The 25,377-nt window shown below is 43.1% G+C and overlaps 1 protein-coding gene across 1 annotated transcript in view; it reads right to left on the bottom strand.

Annotated features, from left to right (window-relative positions):
- Positions 1-25,115, bottom strand: part of TAC3 (tachykinin precursor 3) — a 132,488-nt gene extending 107,373 nt beyond the window's left edge. Inside the window, exon 1 of the mRNA XM_068265159.1 lies at positions 24,855-25,115. The gene's annotated coding sequence lies outside the window, so the exon portion shown is untranslated. The remainder of the gene's footprint in view (positions 1-24,854) is intronic.
- Between the last annotated feature and the right edge of the window lie 262 nt (positions 25,116-25,377).

The raw sequence follows: 25,377 nt of genomic DNA, 5'->3' as shown, positions 1-25,377 counted from the left end.
CCGCCGCTTCCGCGTCTGACGTCACCCCTGCGGCGGCTGCATCCTTTCAGACATCTTGCACAGCCCCTGGCAGGACAGGTCTTTTCTCTGCACATCAGATTAGGTCAGCACGCTCGCGGGCGGGGCGGCAGGACCTTTATAATCTGAGGAGACGGGTCAGCTGATCTTGCGGTCAGCTGACACCAGCCTGCCAATCACACGCTGCTGATTGGTTCAGCCCTCTAGGCGGGCGGCTTGAATTTGCTTTCTGTATTTAAGCTGGGAGATGTCATTTGCTCATTGTCTGTTGTTGCGAATACTTCGTGTTAGCGCTCAGACCTTTGATAGCTGTAATCAGTAGTGAAAAACATACCTATTGTATTTATCTGTGTATGACTCTTTGCTTGCTCTGACTATTCTTTCTGCCTTGTGATTCTGTACCTCTGCCCATCTGATCTTGTTGCCGACTTTTGCTTGAACTTCACTCTGATTCTGCTTGTCGATTCTGTACCTTATCTGCCCGTCTGTTGCCTACCTGATCTGTGTGACTATTCTCTCTCACCAGTGGGCCCTCGCCACTGGTGAGGTTACCGATGTGGTTCTATCTGTAACCTCCATCGCCACTGGTGAGGTTACCGCTTTGAATCTATCAGAAACTTACTGTTTGCACCAATCACTACACTTTGTGCAATAAAGCTAGTGACTTTTGTCACGTCTTACACGCCATTTGCTTACTATATCTGTATTGTTGGTGATTCTGCAGATCACCATATAATCAGATATAGTATCTGTATTATTGGTGATACTGCATTTCCACATCTTCGGTTACGACTACTTTGGATGAACCAATGCAGATCGGTCACTCAAAGTTGTCGGAGTCTGAAAAGACCAGAAGGTGAAAGGAGGGCCTCTGTTTATACTGCGGGGAAAAAGGACATCTTATACAAAATGGCAGAAAGAAGGCAGAAAACTTCTTCACCTAGGTTTAGTTGGAGGTACTACCCTAGGTGAACCTGTTTTACCTCCAAAGTTTTCTAAGATGTTATTGCCTTGTTCTGTTACGTGGAAATATCAAGTCTTTTGCACACAGGCCCTTGTTGACTCGGGCTCTGCAGCTAACCTTATTGACATGAGTCTGGCCTCTAAGTGGGAAATTCCCATTCTTCCCTTAGACAGGCAGATATACGTAACCGCCATTGATGATTCTCCACTGCAGAGCAAGCAACCTCTCTCGCAAACTCCTCTCCTCACTTGTCATGTAGGAGTGTTGCATAGAGAGGAATTGCAATTTTATGTATTAAAGATGTCGTCACCCATGATTGTCCTAGGGCTCCCGTGGTTACGTCAACACTCACCTCAGATTAACTGTAACACAGGGTAATTGCTGGCCTGGTCCCCAGCCTGTCAATCTTCTTGTTTAGAAAAAATTACCCCGTGTTCCACTGGGGTTCAGGTGGAGGGTGTTCCTTTTCCATATTCAGAGTTCTCGGACGTTTTTTGCCCACAAGCTGCTGATAAGCTTCCCCCGCATAGAGACTTTGATTGCCCTATTGAGTTGAGACCGGGTACCATGCCTCCCAGGGGACACTTGTACAACCTCTAAGGTCCAGAACAACTTGCCATGAAAGAGTACATCAAGGAGAGCCTTGAAAAGGGTTTCATCCATCCCTCCAAGTCACCAGCAGGGACGGGTTTTTTCTTTGTTCAAAAAAAGGATGGTGGGCTTTGCCCGTGCATCGATTATCGTGCTCTGAACAAAATAACGATTCCCAGCCGCTATCCTTTACCTTTGATCGACGATTTATTTTCCCAAGTGACTGGGGTGCAAGTGTTCTCTAAACTGGACCTGAGAGGGGCGTATAATTTGATCCGAATCAGACAGGGGGATGAATGGAAGACTGCCTTCAATACACCCGATGGGCATTACGAGAACTTAGTGATGCCCTTCAGGCTGTGTAATGCCCCCGCAGTATTTCAAGACTTTGTGAATGAAACTTTTAGGGACGTACTGGGGCACTTCGTGGTTGTCTATTTAGATGACATCTTGATATTTTCCCACAACCTCAGGGAACACAGGGATCATGTGAAATATGTTTTACTAAAACTCCTAGAAAATCACCTGTATGTAAAACTAGAAAAATGTCTGTTTGAGGTGTCTGAGGTCGCCTTCTTGGGGTACATCATCTCTAGTGATGGTTTGTCTATGGACCCCAAGAAAGTTTCTGCAGTGTTAGAGTGGCCACAACCTGCTGGTTTGAAGACCCTTCAATGCTTTTTAGGTTTTGCTAATTATTACAGAAAGTTTATTAAGGGATTTTCTTTGGTGGTTGCTCCCCTCACCAATTTGACAAAAAAAGGGGCTGATACTTACAACTGGTCTGAAGAGGCCTGTGAGGCCTTTACGCAACTCAAGGCACTCTTCTGTGCTGCTCCCATTTTGCATCACGTGGATGTTTCTCACCCGTTTATTGTGGAAGTAGACGCCTCCGAAATTGGAGTGGGTGCTGTACTGTCCCAATATTCTGGAACTCAAGTGCGGTTACACCCTTGTGCTTTCTTTTCCCACAAATTCTCGCCAGCGGAAAGGAATTATGACATTGGTAACAGGGAGCTTTTGGCCATAAAGATGGCATTTGAAGAATGGCTTCACTGGCTAGAGGGAGCGGAGCATGTTATTACGGTATATACAGATCACAAGAATCTGGAATATATTGAAGGTGCTAAGAGGCTCAACCCGAGACCAGCTTGGTGGGCACTCTTCTTTTCACGGTTCCGATTTATAATCACGTACAAGCCAGGTAATAAGAATGTTAAGGCCGATGCATTGTCCCGCTGTTTCGAACCTGAGTCAGTACAGCCCTCACTTCCTGTTAATATCTTGCCGGAGCATATAGTGGTTGCGGCTACAGAACCCATAGAGGATTTGGCAGTCACTCTGCAGCCATATCAGTCTGAGCCTCCAGAGGGAAAACCAGAGGGCATACTATTTGTTCCACTGCATCTGTGTCTGCAAGAATTGCAGATGTTGCACAGCCATAAAAACGCTGGGCATCCAGGGATAGGCAGAATTGAGGAACTTTTGTCCCGCAGTGTGTGGTGGCCATCATGGAAAAATGACTGCAAAGAGTTTGTGACCTCCTGTACCATCTTTGCCCGCAGTAAACCATCCAGACAAGCCCCTGCGGGTATGCTACAGTCTTTGCCTACTCCCACAGAACCATGGACCCACATATCCATGGATTTTGTGGGAGAACTCCCTAATTCTGAGGGGAATACGGTAATTTGGGTGATTGTAGACCGTTTTAACAAGGTGGTCCATTTTGTTCCTTTGAAAAAACTTCCCTCAGCCCAGGAATTGGCTGATCTTTTTGTCACCCATGTCTTCCGTTTGCACGGAATACCAGTCAATAAAGTCTCAGATAGAGGGGTACAATTTGTATCTAGGTTTTGGCGGGCTTCCTGTCAGCATCTGGGTCTGACCCTGTCATTCTCCTCGGGGTACCACCCCCAGACCGATGGGCAGACTGAGAGGATGAATCAATCACTAGAACAATTTCTCCGGTGCTATGTGGCTAATTCACAACATGAGTGGGTAAAGTTTCTTTCCTTTGCGGAGTTTGCCCACAACAATCTCCGGAACACTTCCTCTGGTTTTTCTCCATTTCAGGTGGTTACAGGGAAGTCACCTAAATGGTGTCCCTTGCCAACATCTAATTCTCTCTTTCCGGCCTTGGACGGTTGGCAGAAGTCGTGTAAGAGAATTTGGTCGTTGGTAAAAGCCAATTCGGAAAAAGCATTTAATGTGCAAAAAAAACACGCTGATAGAAAGCATTCTCCAGAATGGGACTTTGCCCCGGGGGACATGGTGTCTGTATCTACGCGCCACATAGCCCTGAGACAGCCCTCAGCCAAATTAGGGCCAAAGTATATTAGTCCATACCCCATTTCAGAAAAGATCAATGAGGTGGCGTATAGGGTTGCCCTTCCAGCTATCATGAGGGGGGTAAAGTCTTTTCATGTCTCTTTGCTTAAGCCAGCTGTATGTACAGATTCCTCTCCCCCCCCCCCCCCAGTAATTGTTGAGGGAGAGCCAGAATATGAGGTTGAAGAGATTTTGGATTCTCACAGGGTGCGGAACTCTGTACAGTATCTGGTTCACTGGAGGGGGTATGGTTCTGAGGAGAGGTCGTGGGTGCCCACCCATCGTCTTCATGCTGAGGAGTTAAAATGAGATTTTCACTCTTTACATCCTGAGAAAACATCTGGGGCGTGTCCGGAGGCCACGCCTCAGGGGGGGGGGTAATGTCAGGTATACAGTACCTCACCAGCGGAGAGTGCTGCGGCCGCCGCTTCCGTGTCTGACGTCACCCCGGCTGCGGCCGCATCCTCTCAAACATCTTGCACAGCCCCTGGCAGGACAGGTCTCTTCTCTGCACATCAGATTAGGTCAGCACGCTCGCAGGCGGGGCGGCAGGACCTTTATAATCTAAGGAGACGGGTCAGCTGATCTTGCGGTCAGCTGACACCAGCCTGCCAATCACACGCTGCTGATTGGTTCAGCCTTCTAGGCGCGCGGCTTGAATTTGCTTTCTGTATTTAAGCTGGGAGATGTCATTTGCTCATTGTCTGTTGTTGCGAATACTTCGTGTTAGCGCTCAGACCTTTGATAGCTGTAATCAGTAGTGAAAAACATACCAATTGTATTTATCTGTGTATGACTCTTTGCCTGCTCTGACTATTCTTTCTGCCTTGTGATTCTGTACCTCTGCCCATCTGATCTTGTTGCCGACTTTTGCTTGAACTTCACTCTGATTCTGCTTGTCGATTCTGTACCTTATCTGCCCATCTGTTGCCTACCTGATCTGTCTGACTATTCTCTCTCACCAGTGGGCCCTCGCCACTGGTGAGGTTACCGCTGTGGTCCTCTCAAACATCTTGCACAGCCCCTGGCAGGACAGGTCTCTCCTCTGCACATCAGATTAAGTCAGCACGCCCGCGGGTGGGGCGGCAGGACCTTTATAATCTAAGGAGACGGGTCAGCTGATCTTGCGGTCAGCTGACACCAGCCTGCCAATCACACGCTGCTGATTGGTTCAGCCCTCTGGGCGGGCGGCTTGAATTTGCTTTCTGTATTTAAGCTGGGAGATGTCATTTGCTCATTGTCTGTTGTTGCGAATACTTCGTGTTAGCGCTCAGACCTTTGATAGCTGTAATCAGTAGTGAAAAACATACCAATTGTATTTATCTGTATATGACTCTTTGCCTGCTCTGACTATTCTATCTGCCTTGTGATTCTGTACCTCTGCCCATCTGATCTTGTTGCCGACTTTTGCTTGAACTTCACTCTGATTCTGCTTGTCGATTCTGTACCTTGTCTGCCCATCTGTTGCCTACCTGATCTGTCTGACTATTCTCTCTCACCAGTGGGCCCTCGCCACTGGTGAGGTTACCGCGGTGGTCCTCTCAAACATCTTGCACAGCCCCTGGCAGGTAGGTCTCTCCTCTGCACATCAGATTAGGTCAGCACGCCCGCGGGTGGGGCGGCAGGACCTTTATAATCTAAGGAGACGGGTCAGCTGATCTTGCGGTCAGCTGACACCAACCTGCCAATCACACGCTGCTGATTGGTTCAGCCCTCTGGGCGGGCGGCTTGAATTTGTTTTCTGTATTTAAGCTGGGAGATGTCATTTGCTCATTGTCTGTTGTTGCGAATACTTTGTGTTAGCGCTCAGACCTTTGATAGCTGTAATCAGTAGTGAAAAACATACCAATTGTATTTATCTGTATATGACTCTTTGCCTGCTCTGACTATTCTTTCTGCCTTGTGATTCTGTACCTCTGCCCATCTGATCTTGTTGCCAACTTTTGCTTGAACTTCACTCTGATTCTGCTTGTCGATTCTGTACCTTATCTGCCCGTCTGTTGCCTACCTGATCTGTCTGACTATTCTCTCTCCCCAGTGGGCCCTTGCCACTGGTGAGGTTACCGCTGTGGTTCTATCTGTAACCTCCATCGCCACTGGTGAGGTTACCGCTGAGAATCTATCAGAAACGTACTGTTTGCACCAATCACTACACTTTGTGCAATAAAGCTAGTGACTTGTCACGTCTTACACGCCCTTTGCTTACTATATCTGTATTGTTGGTGAGTCTGCAGATCACCATATAATCAGATATAGTACCTGTATTATTGGTGATACTGCAGATCACCACATAATCAGAAATCTGTTATCCTGCTGACACTATTGTTACACCTACACATTATTTACAAATGAACTCCTAACCACTTACACTATCCCATAAACGCCAAATAAAAGTTTTGCATTTAAAAAAAAAAAAAAAACATTTAAAAAAAATACATAAATAGTTACCTTAGGGACCAAACTTTTTTAATATGTATGTCAAGAGGGTATATTACTGTTATTTTTTGAAAATATGGGCTTGTAAATAGCGTTTGGACACAAAACTGAAAAAAATGCACCTTTATTTCCAAATAAAATATTGGAATACATTGTGATAGGGACATATTTTAAATGGTTTAATAACCGGGACAAATAGGCACATAACATACTTGAGTTTTAATTATGGTAGCATGTATTATTTTAAAACCTGGATTGCCAAAAACGGAGAAATAATGAATTTTTTTCCATTTTTTCTTATTATTCCAGGTAAAATGCATTTTGAATAAAATAATTCTTAGCAAACTATACCATCCAAAGAAAGCCTAATTGGTGGCAAAAAAAAACAAGATATAGATCACTTTGTTGTGATAAGTAGTGAGAAAGTTATAGGCAAATGAAAGGGAGGAGTGCTAAAAGGTGAAAATTGCTCTGGTCCATAAGGTGAAAAATCTTTCAGTGGTGAAGTGGTTAATAACACTACTTTTACACACTTTGGGCCAATGTGTAAGGAGAATGTTTCAAGACAACGCTCTTTCTCAAGTGCCAGGCCAGTGCTCCACCCGGTGTTGTCAGTGGAGCTAACTCTCACCTGAATGCTGTTGTGCCCCTAGCATTTGTCACATGACACAGATGGCCAGGGAGAGAAGACACATGGAGGAGAGCAGCAGCATGGAGAGAAGACACCACGCATGGGAGGAGGCAAGCAGGTGAGAATTAGCTCTGCTGCCAACACTCTGAGTGGGTCATCCCCATATTGAACTCCGATATTGCCGAACTCCTGACGCGCTGCTAATTGAATGATAAGTTCCAATTGGTGCAACAACCACTTTGATCAACTTAGGCTGCAAATCAATTGATCGGGCAATGTTTGGGCATGGATTTCTAGTAGATTCTATCAGGGTGATCGAATCTGCCGGATATGGATGTAAAAAATCGATAAGTGTATTTTTAATCGATTTCAGATGGAAATCTGTCAAAATTATCATCAAGTTGCAAGTTGTTGGGGGTATCACTCTCCGACAGATTCAATGACAGTGAATCCTATTTAGTCACAGCGGCTCAGTTTGTCATACACTGGTCTGCTATGTAGGCGCTGCACTCAGTATATTGCACCCTATATTCTCAGCTCTTTGCTGCTTCAATAGGAAGTTCATTGAAAAAGATCATTAAAAATGATTGCTCAATAGTGATATTCAAATTAAATTCACCGTGCTTCTTACACTTGATCACGTTCAGCTCTTCGCTGCTTCAGTAAAAAATTCCTTTAAGAGAATCGCTCAACAGCGGTATTTAAATAAGTAAGGTGAGATCAAATTTGTGTTCCAACCCCTTAGTGTATCAAATCCAATGCAGTAACCTCTGGGTTCTGTGTTTTTGTACCATGAAAAAAAATGTAAACATTCATGGTGAGGGTGTAGTAAAGCAAGAAAGATCTCAAGGATAGAATCAAAAGAGATTTATGACCTATAACCCATTGCGCTGAATTATGCTTCACATGACTCTGTGCCACTGTGTGCATAGCACAATCCCCCCCCCACCCCCAACACCACCCCACTTACTGCGTTGCCCATTGCCTTGCATTGCTGCATAATCTGTGCGACAGGCATGGATCATGCGGTAATGCTCTGCAGACTTTGCATCAGTATTGTGGCAGTTTTGATACTTCCGGCACACCACGTCACATTGCGCGAACTGTGCAAGTCTCCATAGACTTGCATGGCCCTTGTGACGGGCATGCGGTGGGGGCTACACAGCACACAAGTGTGAAAGGGGCCTCAAGCATTCATAAAGACAATAATTGCTTCATTAGTGATAATTATGGTAGGTGTATTATGAGGAGCTTATGAATTTTTATATGCATACTATATGAATTCAAATATATAATGAGGTAGTGTGAACTGTATATTGGTTCCATGTTATTTTTATATTATATTATGATACTGTTTATGGCGTTGAATATCTTTATACTGATGAGCTTGATAGTATCCATTACCTCACACACAAAAAAACCTAAGTTACTTATCGATAAAGTCGATAGAGTCGGTAAGATTAAAAAGTAAAATTCAAAATGCTCAGTCAAGATCTAAGTAATTGGTATTTTATGTTCCTATAAACAAGTATGGGAGAGGTAACAGGTGCAATGCTTGGGGCTTCAAACTGGCCAGAAATGTTAGTGGTGATTCAAAACAACTATGTATTTCAGGGCACTGTTTTCAAGTACCTCATCATCATCATCCTTCCTTATCATAAGGTAACTCATTTTCATAATTTAAATAAACAGATCTTATAGGGAACCTAAACTGAGAGGAGTGTTTCCTTTTTAATATTACCAGTTGCCTGGCTGTCCTGCTGATCTCTTTGGCTGCAGTGGTGGTTGAATCACACAACTGAAACAAGCATGCAGCTAATCCAGTCTGACTTCAGTCAGAGCACCTGTTCTGCATGCTTGTTGAGGGGCTGTGGCTAAAAGTATTAGACACACAGGATCAGCAGAAGAGTCAGGAAACTTGTATTATTTTAAAAGGAAAAATCAGTTTAGGTTCCCTTTAAAGTGAACCGAGCACCTTTTTAGCACTCACAACATTTCTATAGCACATGAAAAATGCATGCCAACAATCTGTTTCATTATTAAAATAAACTTTTATTTTACCTTGTATTTTACAATCAAAGGAGCTTTAATAGCCTGTTTCAGCAGCCTGACCGTCCGCAGAAAGCTCAGGAAGCTAATTGTTTTATTGAGCTAATTACCCAGAAGAAAACAATCTCTTTTCAACAACAAAGGGGGTGGGTAATTAGGACTGTTTCTTTAAAAACATTGTGTGTTTCAAACAGTCCTAATTACCCACCCCCTTTGTTGTTGAAAAGAGATTGTTTTGTTCTGGGTAATTAGCTCAATAAAACAATTAGCTTCCTGAGCTTTCTGCGGACGGTCAGGCTGCTGAAACAGGCTATTAAAACTCCTTTGATTGTAAAATACAAGGTAAAATAAAAGTTTATTTTAATAATGAAACAGATTGTTGGCATGCATTTTTCATGTGCTATAGAAATGTCCTGATTGCTAAAAAGGTGCTCGGTTCACTTTAAGTAGTTAATCTCCTCCCTGGCGTTCTGGACGAGCTGAGCTCGTCCAGAGACGCTGGAGGTCACCGCTCAGGCCCCGCTGGGCCGATTTGAATATTTTTTTTAAAAAACACGCAGCAAGCACTTTGCTTGCTGCGTGTCCTACCCGATCGCCGCCGCTCGCCGCCGATCCGCCGCTACCCACTGCGATACAGGGCCCCCCCGAGACCCTGTGTGCTGCCTGGCCAATCAGTGCCAGGCAGCGCTGAGGGGTGGATCGGGACTCCCTGTTACGTCACGACATCGATGACGTCACTCCGGTCGTCGCCATGGCGACAGGGAAGCCCTGAAGGAAATCCCGTTCAGAACAGGATTTCCGGACGGATCTTTGCGCCGGCGGCGATTGGAGTGGTGGGAGGGATGAAGCAGGGAGGGGGGAATCATGTAGCTAGCGCTAGGCTAGCTACATGATAAAAAAAAATATGCACAACAAACGTTCCCACGGCCGCAGGGCTGCGGGAATAAGCACGCCAGGCAGTTATACAATGTCTAGGCATTGTATGGAATGCCAAGGTACAAAAGAAGGCATTTTGTACTTTGCTTGAAATTATTTAGGCACTCTGTACAATTCTTGGATATTATATCTTTACCAGAACTTTTGACTTCCTAATGTGGGTCATGGAGGTACGTTTTTTTTAGTTACCTTTCTACCATCTAAATATTACAATTTGTGTAAAAGTTCTTTACCCACTGGACCGATACAGGAACTGTGGGTGTCTTAATGGTGCAAAATTCCACTTACAGTTGATTTTTAGATTGAATAGCTGTATACACCCACAATGCTATTAATAACATGTCCTCTGTCCCTCAGTAGCTGTTAGTGTCTATTTTTAATTAAGGTGGGATATAATGTCATCTAATAAAGTCTGCTACAATTAAGCTTATGATGCCACAAGTTTATAGTACAAACTCAGCTGTGTACAGTGTTTAATGAACCATTTCTCAAACTCGGCACTTCATAGATATCACTTACAGTTTCTCCATCAGAGACCTTTTTCTGTATTCTCCCTGGCTAAACTTTCCTGAATTATCTATAACCAGTCCCACTGAAACCAATATATAAGAGAGTTTACACTAAGAAAAGCTCAAAAGAGAGATCAGATTGACATAATCAATATAGTCCATTGTAATACAGTGGCTTGCAAAAGTATTCGGCCCCCTTGAAGTTTTCCACATTTGTCATATTACTGCCACGAACATGAATCAATTTTATTGGAATTCCACGTGAGAGACCAATACAAAGTGGTGTACACATGAGAAGTAGAACGAAAATCATACATGATTCCAAACATTTTTTACAAATCAATAACTGCAAAGTGGGGTGTGCGTAATTATTCAGTCCCCTTTGGTCTGAGTGCCGTCAGTTGCCCATAGACATTGCCTGATCAGTGCTAATGACTAAATAGAGCGTACCTCTGTGTAATCTAATGTCAGTACAAATACAGCTGCTCTGTGACGGCCTCAGAGGTTGTCTAAGAGAATATTGGGAGCAACAACACAATGAAGTCCAAAGAACACACCAGACAGGTCAGGGATAAAGTTATTGAGAAATTTAAAGCAGGCTTAGACTAGAAAAAGATTTCCAAAGCCTTGAACATCCCACGGAGCACTGTTCAAGCGATCATTCAGAAATGGATGGAGTATGGCACAACTGTAAACCTACCAAGACAAGGCCGTCCACCTAAACTCACAGGCCGAACAAGGAGAGCGCTGGTCAGAAATGCAGTCAAGAGGCCCATGGTGACTCTGGACGAGCTGCAGAGATCTACAGCTCAGGTGGGGGAATCTGTCCATAGGACAACTATTAGTCGTGCACTGCACAAAGTTGGCTCTTATGGAAGAGTCACAAGAAGAAAGCCATTGTTAACAGTAAAAAGCATAAGAAGTCCCGTTTGCAGTTTGCCGCAAGCCATGCGGGGGACACAGCAAACATGTGGAAGAAGGTGCTCTGGACGGATGAGACCAAAATGGAACTTTTTGGCCAAAATGCAAAACGCTATGTGTGGCAGAAAATTAACACTGCACATCACTCAGAACACACCATCCCCACTGTCAAATATGGTGGTGGCAGCATCGTGCTCTGGGGTTGCTTCTCTTCAGCAGGGACAGGGAATCTGGTGAAAGTTGATGGAAAGATGGATGGAGCCAAATACAGGGCAATCTTGGAAGAAAACCTCTTGGAGTCTGCAAAAGACTTGAGACTGGGGCGGAGGTTCATCTTCCAGCAGGACAACGATCCTAAAGATAAAGCCTTGGCAACAATTGAATGGTTTAAAACAAAACATATCCATGTGTTAGAATGGCCCAGTCAAAGTCCAGATCTAAATCCAATCGAGAATCGGTGGCAAGATCTGAAAACTGCTGTTCACAAATGCTGTCCATCTAATCTGACTGAGCTGGAGCTGTTTTGTAAAGAAGAATGGGCAAAGATTTCAGTCTCTATGTGCAAAGCTGGTAGAGACATACCCTAAAATACTGGCAGCTGTAATTGCAGCAAAAGGTGGTTCTACAAAGTATTGACTCAGGGGGCTGAATAATTACGCACACCCCACTTTGCAGTTATTGTTTGTGAAAAATGTTTGTAATAATGTATGATTTTCGTTCCACTTCTCACGTGTACACCACTTTGTATTGGTCTTTCACGTGGAATTCCAATAAAATTGATTCATGTTTGTGGCAGTAATGTGACAAAATGTGGAAAACTTCAAGGGGGCTGAATACTTTTGCAAGCCACTGTATATATATATATATATATATATATATATATATATATACATATATATATATATATATATATATATATACATATATATATATATATATATATATATATATATATATATATATATATATATATATATATATATATATATATATATATATATATATATATATATATATTGTACTTCTTGGACAGCACACCTGTCTTGCTTCAATGGCTGTGCCAGGTCTAGCCTGTTTGGCTAATACAGACTTGATGTAAACAAAAAGATAAAGATGACCAGCACTTGCCAATTCTTAAAAAGCACACACAAAAAGGAGTGAATAAAAGTAGCCATGACATCCGGACTCCCAGAATGTAACTATAGCTCTTGATAGTAAGTATAGCTCTTAGCTGCTTACAATAGAACGAGGACTTCCTCCAGAATAGGTTACGCCTCCATTGCAGCCCAGTTCTAGTCACAACGGACTGTCGCCGTTTTGAACGGATAAACCGCTCTTTGTCAAGTTGTTATGATCATGTCTGCAGCGTTTACTGCTGGCTGCAGTGGTATTGTAACCCAAGCAGTTCTGATGTCATTACATACATTTTCTTGCATAGTTTGGTTTGCACTTAAACTAGTTGCTGATTCCATCTGCAGTCGCTCTGAAGTTAATGACAGTTTAATATGCTTTTGTGTAAACAAACATTGTCTGCTGCTATGGAGGGGCAATCCCTTTCCTGCAGGCTGCATATCATTGTCTGCCTTTTCCTGCTGCCAGCCTATGATTAATTACCATTCACTTGTGTGGGAATCTGCAGGTCTGCTCCCATTGGATGACCTCAGTATAAAGAACTGCTTCCTGCAATGCTTGATGGGCTACCATAGTCTCAGATTCAGTCTGTTACTCTGCTCGTGCCCCACCTCGTTCCTGGTCCGTGTGGACTGCGCTGACTCCTGCGAAGGGGTCAGCGAGTCCTCCTAGTTCTGCTCTTGTTCTAGAAGTTGTTACTCTGCTTGTCTTGTGTCATATATTGGTTCATCGCCAATATATACGCATACTTGCGCATTTTATTATTTTCCTTGTATTCGTGTTACGTTGATACATCAGTGTCGCTGATATATACGTACACGAACTGTTTATATCCTATGTTCCGTTAGTCAGCGTTCCAGCACGCTGAGCTAGTTATCCTGTTCCTGGTCCTGTTTGTGGATTGCGTTCATCTCTGCGAAGAGATAGCGAATCCTTCTGAGTCCTGTTCCCTGTATTACTCCAGCCTTAGTCAGAGTTCCTGCTTATGTCATATATCGGTTCATTGCCGATATATACATATGTTAGTCAGACGTTACAAATAGTTTCATTGATAGCTGTAATTGTAATACGCTAGGAAATCATGCTTATTGTATATTTATCTGTGTTACGTTCATCTATCTTGATCCTGCTATTTCCTGACTATCCTGTCCTGTCTTTGTGAGGCACGCCATTGCTGCAAACGCATTGGCTACCTCATTCCAGTCTGTTTTATTGTGGACGCTTGCTGTCACTAAGTAGTGGCTAGTTTAGCAAGCGTTCATTCTGTCTACCTGTCCTGATCTCCTCAGTCCTGGTTTATGCGCTCAGCGCTACTTTGCGCTGAGACGTTATTACGAAAGTGTTGTTTGTGGCTGTTCGGATCTGCTCTGTGCACCACAATCTCCTATTGGAGTCAGTCCTCTCCTCCACTAAACTGGGGATATCCTGATTCCTTGTGCTGGTGTTTGTACCTCCTTCACGTCAGCTTATGTGTTGCATGCTGACTGTGGAGATTACACCTCCAAGCTTAACATTATGGTAGCCCCATTACCAATCCCTATTGTGGGGGGAATTTCCAGAAATTATGACACTGTTTGTCAGGGGTCCTGCTCCTTTAAAAAATTTGAAAAGCTTGGTCCTGAAGTTACAGACAAATTTATATCAGAATTGGTTAAAGTTCTGGCCAATCCCGACTTTCGGGCTTCTGCAATTTCTACCTGGTCTGATTGGATCGTTTGTGCTCTTTTTAAGGGCAAACTTTTTGATTGGGCAATCGATGTCTTAGATCACACTCAGTTTAGACAAAGTCCTTTGCAATTTATAGCTTTTGTAATTCACAATTGGTTGCGCATAGATCCATTGCCTTTTCCTCTTAATGAACTCCTGGCAGCAGGCCAATCAGCTGCTCCTTCAATTGCTTGCAAGAATGAGCAGCAAGCAGAAAGTGTTACTGATAATTTTCCTGCAGCTTTGAATAAATCACCAAAAACAGCAAGGTCAAAGGCAAAACGCAAACGTTCTAAGAAACGTGTCCAATCTGCAGAATCGTTATCTTTAGCGACTGCGCATCAGACCTGCAATAAGATTCTGCCATTAACAGATAATGAAATGCAATTGTCTTTCAGGGGAGTTAAATGGACTTATGAAACTACTAAAGAACTTTCATCACTGGCTAGGGAAAATAAAGATTTTTGTTTAAAATAATTATCTGAGTATGATTATGAGGATATATTACAGAGTATTGAACAAATCAATCTATTCGTGCAGCAAGAAAAATTTGCATACACTACAGTCCAACACTTGCTACAGGTATTGGAGATCCTTAGGAATAAGAGATCTGCCAATCGCCTGCTAAATAATCCAATGTATGTTTCTGCCAAAACCACATTTGCAAACTGTGATCTGCCTGTTAAGTATGCTTTGAATCCTCCATTTGAGAAAGGAGAGATGGAAGCTCTGGTCAATGAATGGAAGAATGATTCAAGTTCATTTTGTCAATTTTACAGTGCAAAAAGTGAATTAGTATTGAATGCATGCATTAAGTCTGCCTATAACCTAATAAAAACTGGTGTGTGTGGGTATGACCTTGTGGCTCCATTGATCGATGTGTGGAAAATGATTTTGGACGATTTTTATGCGATTCAATCAGTTGATACCAGGGAAGACACACTGTCAATTGGAGACTGTTCCACTTCTCCAGTTACTGAGTCCCTGCCATGTCTTGTGAATGTTCCCGTAACTCCACCCTGTACCATGGATAACTCAGTGTTACTTCCCAGTAAAACAGAAGCCACTGATACTTTCTTAACTTTGCCCTGCACAAATTTCTCAGCAGAGAATCCAGAGGTCCTGCTGACTTCTGAGTCCAGCCTAGCCAGTATTCATGAGTCTTTGTTCAGTGAAACAGACACCAGAAAAATCTTGCCTGTCTCTGCAAACACTTCTGCAGAAATTACCTGTGTTAATAAAGTTCAACTCCTGTCTGATCCAGCAGATGCCAATAGATGCACTACATCAGTTTCCGAGTCCCAGCAATCCTGTCCAGAAACCTCAGAACCCCAGCATCTGAATTTTCCAATTTCACAATTGAATGGTGATTTAGATGCGCAAACATTGTGTTTTGATCTTCCTGTTTCTATACCTCACTCTAGCTTCGTGAATAACTCAGAGCGTCTGCTATGTGAATCTGAAATCGCAGAATTATTACCGTGTTCAGAAAATGTCCCAGTAAATTTGCCCTGTACCATGAATTGTGCAGTAGATCTCTCCAATGAAACTCAGGTCACAGAATCATTATGCTGTCCAGCAGGTGCTTCCATGGTTTTGCCCTGCAATATGGACTGTTCAGTGATCCTGTCCAGTGAAGCTGTGGTCGCAGAGTCTTATGCTTCACCCAGTACTTTGGATACTTCAAACCCTCTAGCAGAGGAGTCTGAGGCACTGCTTACCTCAGTTGGTGTTGCAGTAATATTCACTTGTCTAGCAGCTGTTTTGGAATTACAGTCTGCTCTAATAAAACTTGATGAATTTCTGCCCAGCGAAGCAGAAGCCATTGAAATATTGTCCTCGTCAGCAAGTGTGTTAGATACCTTGCCCTGTACACAGTCTGATTTAACCAATGTTGTTGAGTCCCTCTCCAGTGTTGTAACAGCCGAGGAACTCCAGCCCTGTCCTCTGAATGTTTCAAAAGTCTTGCCCTGTAACATGGATAATTCTGACTCGCTGGAAAAAATAATAGAAATCTCAGAATTTCAGTCCGGGTTAATGAGTGTTTCTGAAACCCAGCCCTGTATCCTGGAAAATTCTGGTTCTCTGGCCGGTGTGGCAGAAGTTCCAGAGTCCCCTTTCTGTCCAGTGAGTTACTCAGTTTTGCCTAGTTCAGTGGGGATTGCTGCACTACTGACTTGTTTTGCAGCCCTTCATGAGCTCCAATCCAGTGTATTTGATGAGTCTCTGTCTAGTCCAGAAGAAGTTATGGGAACCCTGTCTAGTTCGGTGCATACATCAGAAGATTTGTCCTGTCTTGTAAATGCCCCTGAACATGATTTGTTAATAACCTTGCTGGAATCAGAGACATCTAAGTCTGATCATGCATTTTTTAGTGAGAATCCAGTAACTGTGAAGTCTAGTCATGATGATTTTTTTTTGCCCAGTCCTGGTTTCGGTCCTACCTTGACTGACTTTGAGGTTCGCAGTTCCTTGACATGCCCAGAAGTCTCTCTTGTGCCGGTGTGCCCAGATGTGCTTCGTATGCCAGAGTGCCCAAGTGTGTCTGTGTTGGCGTGCTCACATGCTTCCCTAGTGGAGACATGTTCTGATGTTGCCAATTGGCCTGCATGCCCGGAGATGGTTCTGGTCCCTAAAAACCCTGATCTTGATGTTTGTCCTTGTGACCCTGACTCTAGAGTTGCCCTGGGTTCCATAAAGGGTTCTTGATGGTTCTCCATGTGAGCCTAAGGGGCGTTCTGACCTGTGGGGATCTCTTTGTAACTTCCAAGTGTTCTGGGAGATCTCTGAGGAAACTTGTCCTGGTACCTTGGACTGGTTCAACGGTGGGTTTTGTGTTGGTAGGGACAGTTCCGGTGGGCATTGCAAAGGCTTTGGCGTTTTTGGACAGTCCCGGGAAGGCGGTGGGTATCGCTCAGAGAGTTTCTGGGGGCTTTTTTCTGGAAGTCGTGGTTCTGATGGGTATCACACTGAGGCTTGTAGTGCTGACGGGCATGGTTCTGTAGGTTCTGGTTCTGATGGGTCCAGTCTTGTGGGGACTGATTCTGGAATTTGGTCTTGCCGGGCTGTCCCGGTTTTTATGAATTATCAGATTGTCAGATTGTTTTGTTGGGAATTTCAGTTTTGAAAAGCGTCTGGTATCCGCTTTTAAGGGGGGGGGGGGTAATGTTATGATCATGTCTGCAGCGTTTACTGCTGGCTGCAGTGGTATTGTAACCCAAGCAGTTCTGATGTCATTACATACATTTTCTTGCATAGTTTGGTTTGCACTTAAACTAGTTGCTGATTCCATCTGCAGTCGCTCTGAAGTTAATGACAGTTTAATATGCTTTTGTGTAAACAAACATTGTCTGCTGCTATGGAGGGGCAATCCCTTTCCTGCAGGCTGCATATCATTGTCTGCCTTTTCCTGCTGCCAGCCTATGATTAATTACCATTCACTTGTGTGGGAATCTGCAGGTCTGCTCCCATTGGATGACCTCAGTATAAAGAACTGCTTCCTGCAATGCTTGATGGGCTACCATAGTCTCAGATTCAGTCTGTTACTCTGCTCGTGCCCCACCTCGTTCCTGGTCCGTGTGGACTGCGCTGACTCCTGCGAAGGGGTCAGCGAATCCTCCTAGTTCTGCTCTTGTTCTAGAAGTTGTTACTCTGCTTGTCTTGTGTCATATATTGGTTCATCGCCAATATATACGCATACTTGCGCATTTTATTATTTTCCTTGTATTCGTGTTACGTTGATACATCAGTGTCGCTGATATATACGTACACGAACTGTTTATATCCTATGTTCCGTTAGTCAGCGTTCCAGCACGCTGAGCTAGTTATCCTGTTCCTGGTCCTGTTTGTGGATTGCGTTCATCTCTGCGAAGAGATAGCGAATCCTTCTGAGTCCTGTTCCCTGTATTACTCCAGCCTTAGTCAGAGTTCCTGCTTATGTCATATATCGGTTCATTGCCGATATATACATATGTTAGTCAGACGTTACAAATAGTTTCATTGATAGCTGTAATTGTAATACGCTAGGAAATCATGCTTATTGTATATTTATCTGTGTTATGTTCATCTATCTTGATCCTGCTATTTCCTGACTATCCTGTCCTGTCTTTGTGAGGCACGCCATTGCTGCAAACGCATTGGCTACCTCATTCCAGTCTGTTTTATTGTGGACGCTTGCTGTCACTAAGTAGTGGCTAGTTTAGCAAGCGTTCATTCTGTCTACCTGTCCTGATCTCCTCAGTCCTGGTTTATGCGCTCAGCGCTACTTTGCGCTAAGACGTTATTACGAAAGTGTTGTTTGTGGCTGTTCGGATCTGCACCGGCTCTGTGCACCACAATCTCCTATTGGAGTCAGTCCTCCCCTCCACTAAACTGGGGATATCCTGATTCCTTGTGCTGGTGTGTGTACCTCCTTCACGTCAGCTTATGTGTTGCATGCTGACTGTGGAGATTACACCTCCAAGCTTAACACAAGTGTATCCTTTAAAAATGTATTTTGAGAAAAAACATTATTTTTATATAAACTATCAATTTCTTATTGGTGCCACAAAACAAATTGATGTAGATTATGATCTTCCTGATAAATAGATTGGGGTAGGGAGACAAAAGGTGCCCTGCCTGGGGTGTCAAAATGGCCAGAAACAGCCCTGCCTCCAACTCTGCATGGGAGCAGCACTCTGCCTGCTACACTCATTCTTAGATCTCACTATCACAACATCTTTTTTTACTTACTGTGGATCCAATACAATGATTTGTAGATTATATATTGAGTATTCATTAGCAGAGCCGGGACAAGGTCCCCCAGCACCCAAGGCTGAGACACCAAAGTGCGCCCCTCCATCCCTCCCACCTCAGCTGTCACACACTGATTGCTATTAGACTAAGAGGGCCACAGGGCCCACAACCTCCCCAACACCTTAATATCTAGTTATCTGGCTTGCAGTCGCTGCTATGTATCCCCTTTTCTTATTTCTTTCTGCTTCATACACAATTAGGAATGACAGCTGAATGAATTGTTCGCCCCCTCCTACACTGCGCCCTGAGGCTGGAGCCTCTCCAGCCTATGCCTCGGCCCGGCCCTGTTCATTAGCTTATAGCTGTAGTCATCAGCATTATAAATAATACTTCTAACATTTGTGGAAAAAAAAACCTTTACTCCTGTCCTGTGTGATGTGCCTGCTGCTGCTGCTGCCACTTAGGGTACTCTCAGTAAGACACCTTAGTAGGCATTTGGGGCATCAGGGAGCCTTGCTGGTTAGGTACTTACTCTAGCCAAGATTCAAATTCTGGTCTCCTCTTACCTCAAATCAGTGCCTTTAGCCAGTACATTGCTGTTGTGATATTTTTTTCATTCCAAAATTTTCCTATAAAATTACCTATATTGTCAATGAATATTCCAAGCCTTTTAGTTTTTCCACAGTGTGTCTAAAGCAGAGGTGCTCACACTTTTCCAGATTGCGAGCTACTTACAAAATTATAGAAAAAAGCACGAGATTAGCTGTTGGTTAGAAAATCTTTAAAAAGACAACAAAAAAGTGATGATCAGGTTCGCCTGATTACATGCTTTGGCACACATTGGGGACAATTGAGAGCTATTCTTGCAAGACACTGGCATATAGTCATCCTGGATCCAAAAGTATCAAATGTTGTGGGCGATTACCCTAGATTGACCGCAAAAAGAGCACCCAATCTACGAGATTTGCTGGTCCAATCAGACTACGAAGCTAGGGGATCATCAACGACACGGATGTGGTTGGGCCCAACCACCAGACCAAATGGCATGTTTCCCTGCTCAAAATGTAGTGTATGCCAATTGGTTAAACGGACTGACATGTTCATGGATTCGTCGTCTAAATATAATTATAATATTCGATCATTTATAAATTGTGACTCAAAATTTGTGCTATACATGATTACGTGCCCATGTGGGCTAAAATATGATGGTGAGACAACGTGGCCGCTTAAAGTACGCATCCAGGCTCATGTCAGTACTATTAAAAATGCAGTAGTGGGTAGCCCCCTTGGTGACCTTGAAAATATCTTGAAATGTAATGAATTAAAGTAAATCTTAAGATTGGGTACTCTAATACCAGACAGACTAAACTCTGATTTTTTTATTGGTTCCTTTTCTGCCTCCATAGAAGAGAATTAGTTCACTAATGCATAGTAACCCTCCATGTGATGAGAATTAGTTCACTAATGCCTACTAACCCTCTTTGTGTTGCTATCTAAGGGGATATTGTGAGTTATGACAAGGTTTAATTAACTGACAGTACTTACATGTTATGTATTATGCTAAGCAACCTGTTTAGGATCTGCACTCTCCCCAGTGTCCAATTTTTCCTCTTTTTTCTCTTTTGCCTAAATCCATTGACCCCCACCGTTATATTAACAACAATAATAAGTTGTGATTGAAATTGGGTTTGTGTGTGTGATATGCTGGAAATGAGAGTCAAAACCTGAGTAATACACAGCCAGCAGCAAATAAAGTGATTGTCATATCAGAAATTCCTAATATAAAATTGGAGAAAGTTTCCTGGCAGCACGCTAGAAATATTCCGTTGATTTGTCCAATTAGAGAATGTAGTCTTTCTCAGTAGTCATCTGTTGCTAGGCAGGACAGGCAGGTTCCCTGATTGGAGGAAACGGCTGACTGTGACGATATAATAGGAAATCCCGTAACCTGATCTCGCTTTCGTTTGAATAAGCTCTGAGGGAGGAGCGAAACATGTCACGTGACTCTGACCAGTGGCGTCAGCGGATGAGTACCGGGCATTGAAGCCGTGGCTCCACGCGCAACGAGCGGTCATGTCGCAACTTCTATACACGCTTGCACGGCAGCCCGGACGGAGCAACAGGTCCTGACAGCCCTGGGGAGCCAAGGACAGCAGAGGCTGAGCCCTGAAAAGTGCAACCTGGACAGATGCAAGCCAAGAGGTCCAAGAGGTGGTGGGACCCCCGGTGGGGCATCTTAGAGTGTGCTAAGCTAAACAGTTGGAGACGCAGCTGCGTAGCAGGGCTCAGCAGATAGACTGTGTTGATATTATCTCTGGGGCTGGAAATCATCTGTACTGCTTGGCTTTTGAACTGGTGCGAGTTTTGAAGTGCAGCGTGGTTCGCTGAGTACCCATTCATGCTTTAATACCCAGGGCAGTTATTACCCACAATTATTGATGGACTTGGAGAACTGGTTCAATTATAAAAAGGACTGAAAAGTCCAGAAGTTAGACCAAGTGTTCATCTGGGACGATTATTGTGGTGGCCACCCGACTGCGTGTGGTAGTGCATGTATGTGCGAGTGTAACATCAGCTGATGTGTCTAGACGGCAGACAATTATCCTTTTTTAAGGGGGAATAGGAGGGGTTTTTCATGGCTGTATTTATTGGATTACTTAATAAACGTACTGTATATGTGAGATTGTAGACACCCTGTGATTTTTTGTTTAACACTTAAAAAATTATGAAATTATCTACCAGCTAGAATCTACCTACAGATGCAAGCCACAACTGCAACACATGCACAAGTGCAGTTCATTAGTGATTATTAAATGCCACCAGTCAATTAGATGCATATCACACAGTCCTCCTCAGTAAGCCAAACAGAACAATGCTTGAGCAAATAGAGTCTCAATATCATGCTTACAATATCATACTCGGTGTCCAGCAAAATTGTAATCAGCACCTTGCAAAATCATAATCTTCTACTACACTTCTGTGCATAACTTCAGGACAGCATATCGCACTAAGCTCATCCAAGTCAAAGAGACCGTAGCATATGTCACTCAGGCAGGTGGTGTGGAATCTACTTAGAAACCCTTTGGGATATACCGGTAGATCATGATCTACCTAATGGGCACCTGGTCTAAATATATTTAATACAGAGTAAATAATTAAAAGCTTTCCCTTAAAGAGTCTCTGACCAGTACTGCAAAGTACTTAAAGATGCATACAGTTCTGTAGCTTTTGATCTCTTTCATTTGATGCCTGAATCGCCGTGCTACACCAAATAGTTTTTGTTCAATTTCAATTTAAAAATCGTGACTGCCATCTTGGCTATGTTATAACTTCCCGGTCACCCATGTCTTCTCTGTTATAGAAGTGCATCACTGAATGAAGCAGGAAGAAGTGACACGCATGGCCATTGCAAGAGGCTCCTCCAAAGGGGTCATAGCATGACTTTGTTGAAAATCGTCTGGCCCCATGCATTTTATTGCGGCAAAACCAGGGGGAGTTTGGATAAAAGAAGTGGCTGGTAAGTGTGCTGACAAACTCATTTGTTCGTAGGTATGCTTAAAGGCATACCCATGAGAGGTGCTTGGAGTCCCTTTAAGGTATCTGCTTCTTGCCGGAACTCGAAATATTTTCCATGCTAAACACTGAAACTTTTACTGTCAGTCCTAACAGATCATGCCACCAAGGAGAAGAAAATCTCTCTCTAGGTGCGTTAAATACAACTGTTCTCAGTACATTGTATGGCTGGTAAAAAGGAGAAGGAAGTCACCATACTGCAGCAACTAGAATGTTGACCTGTTTTCATCTCAGAGAATCAAGTTAAGTTGAGAGGAAATGTATATTTAAAATTCACTGAACTTGACCAAGTGATTTAAGTGAACACCAACTAAGGTGACAGACCTCAGGAGATCTGTCTGATCCAGTCCTTTATGATTGGAGTGAGAAGGAATCTAAAGATAGCACCAGTTGTTTGAGTGGCCATCATTCAACTCAGCTGATTATTCCAACCAGCTGATTATTATTTCAAGCGGATTGCTGTTGCTTTCCTTTGTGCTTGAATAACTCCTCTCTTTCTTCTATGATCCCCCACCCCCGACATTAAAAACTCACGATCAGGCAAACTGAACATGCAGGTATGTAGGGAGCGGAAAACTGAGTATACACACATGTAGGACATTCTATTTCAGTGTACATGCAGTTTAGCTCCAAAACTGATCTGGCTGTCAGCTTGTGATCTCTTCTAAGAGCTATGTAGATGTACATTTACAGTAATATAATACATAAAATCAAACAATTTTTCTACCATATGGCATGTAATGGGCATTTTCATAACAGCCACCAAACCCAGTCGAAGAGAAAGTCTTGAAGTTAAGTCTACTGAAGACCTCTGATCTGATTTACCAAGACCAGTGCAAGAAAAAAGAGCACAAGTAAAGCAGCTTCTCAGAACAACCAACCAGATCACAGCTGTGATCTGATAATCTTGATATATTATTGTCATAACTTTATCAAAACCAGACCATGAAAAATTTCTACTAAAAGTGGATCAGATGCTCAGAGCAAGGATTCTAAATAGATGCTCCAAAGTTTTGCTCCAATGTTTAATGTGCTGGTTTTACAAATCTGCTCTATTGTTTTAAAGTCACACTGAAATTATATTTACCATGACAAGATAAATGTGTATGTACAGTCCCAATCCTACCTAGAAGACAAGACAAGACATAGAACATTTAAATTTCTCTTGGCGGACTCACAGCGCCAGTAGGGCACGCTCAGCAGACAGAAGCAGTGTTATGCAATCTTGCCCAAGTACTCCTTATTGAATAGGTGCTGTCTTACTGAACAGGAAGAGCTGAGATTCAAACCCTGGTCTCCTGTGTCAGATGCAGAGAATGTGTTCCTTTTTAATTTTTATGGACTTCAGAGATCTAAACATCGAGATCTAAATAACAGTTTTTCTGCAGTCCAGAGTCTGAATGCAGTATATCTCTTTCTAATAACTAATCAGAGTTCATAAAACTCCCTTGTGACTGACAAAAATACATCTGGGAACAAATAAGAAGTTCAGCAGATCAAGATTTGTCTACGAGAGAGGTGAATGAACATTAAGAAGACTCCCATCAAACAACAGAGAAAGTTAAAACTTCAAACCTAGATTATTAGCCTTTTTTAGAATTATGCTTGTGTATACAATTTGTATATTTCATCCGTTTATGTTCACTTCGGGTTCACTTAAAGTTGCAAAATCACTGAAACTGACTCGTATAGAATGGTGCAATGACATATGTAAAAAACTGTAGCAGTTACCCTGAGCAGCCAATCACTTTATAATGTTAAAATGTACAAAGGATTTGTGACTGCTCCACTCTTGCCCCAGATACCCCTGCATCTGTCTTTATCAATCACCCCACTCTTTTCCCTTTAAATTGCTAGAGATCCCTTTAAAAAATCATTTGCATTCTATACAGCGGAAAAATCTTATACATTGCACAAGGAAAGGTTTATACATTGCACAAGGAAATCCATCTCAAAAGAGCTTTCAATTTAAACAAAATTGGACCAAATGCATTATTCAGCATCAGCAAACTCTTATTTAGCAATCTGGATTTGTTTAACAGTAAAGAGGCAGCATAGAGGGATTTCACGTTAACTAACTGGAAAGAAATTATGTCACAAGTAGATGTTCCAAACATTTGTACAGTCAGACTTCAGAACTGGTGTTGCTTTTACAGAAGCTGGCAGATGTATTCTATGTATAATTTATAACACAGATACAACCTTCACTAAACTTCTAATTTACATGAAAAAACAACATTTAAACAGCCAAAGGAAAATGGAGCAACACATGAACAAGGAAATGTTACTCTAGTGAATGCAGTAAGATGTTAGAGCAGTTCTCTACCTGTGTGTGCTGCAGTCACGCTGATCGTCTGCGCTGCTTGAGCTGTGAGTTGTCTTGAGGAGTGTGAACTGCGATCTCTGCCTTTAAATACAGACACGAGTCCTTGGTGATGCGATGATCCTGTCACTCAAGTCCTCTAGCTCCTTCTCATCCTATTTACCTTCCTCCCAACTCCTCTGTGTCTCTCTGTGGCTTTCTCTATTCACGCCACTCTGCCCTCAGAACTCTTTCTCCATCACTCTATTTGTCTACCTACCCATGCCTCTCTCTTACTCTCTCTCTCCCTGTTCTCCCCCCTCTCTCTGTGACTACCTTCCCATGTGTGTGTCTGTCTCTGTCAACCACATCTCTCTCTCCCCCAATCTCTCTCTCTTTCTCTCTCTCCCCCCATCATTCTCTTCCTATGTATCTCCCTGTCTACCCACCCCATCTCTCTCTCATCTATCCCCCCCCCCACCACCACCCAAATGTCTCTCTTTCTCTTCTCTTTCTCTGTATCTTTCTCTGACTACCCCATCTCTCT

Source organism: Hyperolius riggenbachi, chromosome 2 (genome assembly GCF_040937935.1).
Source record: "Hyperolius riggenbachi isolate aHypRig1 chromosome 2, aHypRig1.pri, whole genome shotgun sequence".
Classification (NCBI taxonomy): Eukaryota; Metazoa; Chordata; class Amphibia; order Anura; family Hyperoliidae; genus Hyperolius; species Hyperolius riggenbachi.
This window is presented reverse-complemented; position numbering and strand designations above follow the sequence as displayed.